At 35.1% G+C, this 2,803-nt stretch overlaps 1 long non-coding RNA gene across 1 annotated transcript; it reads right to left on the reverse strand.

Annotated features, from left to right (window-relative positions):
- Window positions 1-750: 750 nt before the first annotated feature.
- Window positions 751-2,794, reverse strand: LOC125302443. Its single transcript, XR_007194906.1, has 3 exons — window positions 1,609-2,794; window positions 1,247-1,421; window positions 751-858 (listed from the first exon to the last, which is right to left on the reverse strand). It is a non-coding gene; the product is annotated as an uncharacterized LOC125302443 (long non-coding RNA).
- Between the last annotated feature and the right edge of the window lie 9 nt (window positions 2,795-2,803).

Consider the following 2,803-nt stretch of genomic DNA (forward strand, 5'->3'; position numbering starts at 1 on the left):
CTTCACGTTAGTTACACAACAGGTCTTTAATTTTTTACAATTACAGGAAACAAGTTCCATATATTGAGTTCATCCACTCTCAAATCAACATTTTAAAGATAAAAATCCATTTTTTCACATCAGTTACTTATTTGTAGTTTAACAGATATTTTATTTCACAGCACTTACTTGACAGTCTAACAGTAAAGTAATCTTTATAATCTTTGAAAGATGAAGGGACATGAAGCAAGATAATAGTAAATAGTAATTCAGGAACATGTAGACTGACTATAATCGTATTTCAGGATCAGGGAATAAGACACAGAAGAATTATCATGGAAAATAAAAAACATCATCGCATTAGGCTTGTGTATCATGTATGAATGTAAAATGTAGATACATAGTAGTATCTCAAAGTTGGTAATTACAAAATTACAATGGAAAACAAATAAGGTTACAAAAATGAATTATCTATGGAAAATTTTTAAAAACAAGGAATAATGTACAGAAGAATTATCATGAAAACAAAAAACATCGCTTGTCATGTATCACATATGAATGTAAAATGTAGACATGTTATCTAAATTTAAATAAGTACTAAAAGAATTATCAAAAATAAAAACATCGCAAGATACAGAATAAAATCATCACAGATATTTTCAAAATCAAATAAGATACAAATAATCATTGCAATATCATTGCATTGGCCTTGTGTACATGTGAGAATGAATAAACTGACAGATTATGTCCAGAAGAATTTAAAGAAAGAGATGAGTATAAATGATAATCAGGGAGGGAATTAAGTAACATTCATGAGAAATCAAGTAACATTCACTTTACTTATTAGTGATTGTTCTTAGGCTTCTTCTGGGCCTTTTTCTGAGAGAGAGAGAGAGAGAGAGAGAGAGAGAGAGAGAGAGAGAGAGTTACAAAACTGATAGGGTACACTAGGATTCATGTAGAGGAAAATTGTGCCAAAGTGAATGAATCGGATGTGAATTTGTAACGTTAACACACTTTCTCACAATGAAATTAACTGACATTTATTACTTACTGTAACTGCATTTATATTTGATTTAATCAGTTGTATAAAGTAGAAGTATAGTGTTATGTGGTTATTACAGCAGTACTATGGATGATTGCTCTCTTCAGAGGGTGTAATCCTGCATAGTAGTGCTTATAACTACATAGTAGACTACTACACAACCCCCCCAATACATACCACGCATAAAACAAACTCTGGTTCGAAAGTGTGACATGAACTTACCTCTGGAAGAATTCAAGGGTGCACACTGCCTCCTCCTGATATTGCAGATTCAGAATATAGAAGGTGGAGAAACATGTCGCAATCCCTGTTAGAAATGTGGCGAGGTTGGACCCTTCACAAACGATTAAGGATTCATTGCTGACCATCCACTTTTGATGATTACCTTGTCGTTCACCTGAAAAAAATAATTTATCATATTCAATTTAAGATATAGATCCACATGTCAACTATGATTAGATTCCTTTTAGGATTTTGTCCAAACAAAATTCAATACAGAAAAAAAAAAACATTTAGTGTTCAAAAGTTGATTTAAATATGTATATGTTGATCATTATTACTCTAGTGAATGAAAACAAACATACCTAGTAATATCAGGCGAGGCGTCACAGGTAGGCTTGGAAGACTCAACATCAGCTACAGTCGCACATCCCTTAGCAAAAGAAAAGAAAGGCACTGAACAACTCTTCATGATGTGTGTGTGTGTGTGTGTGTGTGTGTGAGTGAGAAAGTGAATGTAATCTCTGTGAGTGTGTTGTGTGTGTGTGTGTGTGTGTAAGGAGTGAATGAATGTGAGTTGTCTGCAAGGTGAGTATGAAAGGTGTGTGTGTGTGTGTGTGTGTATGTGTGTCTGCCGTTGAATGATTAAAAGTGATGAGGCAGGTGTGATAAGATGTTTGTGTGAGGAATGTGTGTATGTGTGTGCAAAGTGAGGGTGCTTGCTTTTGAAATTGTCTGTCTTATCAAAACCACATTGTTTATGGTTTCTATATATGTGTGTCTAAAGACCTAGATAGATAGATAGATAGATACTTTATTGATCCCCAGGGGAAATTCAAGACCTGCATGTCTCTTTAATTTGGCAATCTGGAACACAGCATGGAAGGTCTATATTGGGTATATTGTCATGAATTTAGGTATGGCTCACATAAATAGACGCAGTGGACTGATGCCCACATATATGACATGTAAACATCTTCCTGTTGCATGCCGCTAGCTCAAATGAACTCAGGAGGAATACCATACACGTGTCATGCAACCAACTCTGCTATGGAAAGCTAGCTAGGCTACTAACTAGCATTAGCTTGCTAAACTGTCAACTGAAGGACTTAACACAACTTTTAGTAATTACCAGCACGGGCGAAATCCATGAATACAAGTAAACACTGAAAGCAGTAGTCACACTACACTACATCCGTTTGTGCCATATTGTTTATTTGGCCACTGGTTTATTAAACTGATGATGCTAAGCAGACTTAGCTAGCAAACAGTGTTATAGCAGGTAAATCACACGAGTTAAACTTTAAAAAACTACGCATACCCTACTCATACCAATACTTTTAGATGGCTTCAGATTACAATGGAGAAACGTAAAATTTGATCAACAAGTGATAACGATAACGCATGGCTTAAGGGCGAAAGCGTGGTTTTGGCTAGCTGAATAGCACTGCTACTAACTTCGTTTCAGCAGGGTAACATTCAGAGATGTTGTATTATACAACTTGTATAAACATGACCAGTGTGCTTTCAAACGTTGTATTTCTGGTCAAAGATGACAGA

This window comes from Alosa alosa, chromosome 10 (genome assembly GCF_017589495.1).
Source record: "Alosa alosa isolate M-15738 ecotype Scorff River chromosome 10, AALO_Geno_1.1, whole genome shotgun sequence".
Lineage (NCBI taxonomy): Eukaryota > Metazoa > Chordata > Actinopteri > Clupeiformes > Clupeidae > Alosa > Alosa alosa.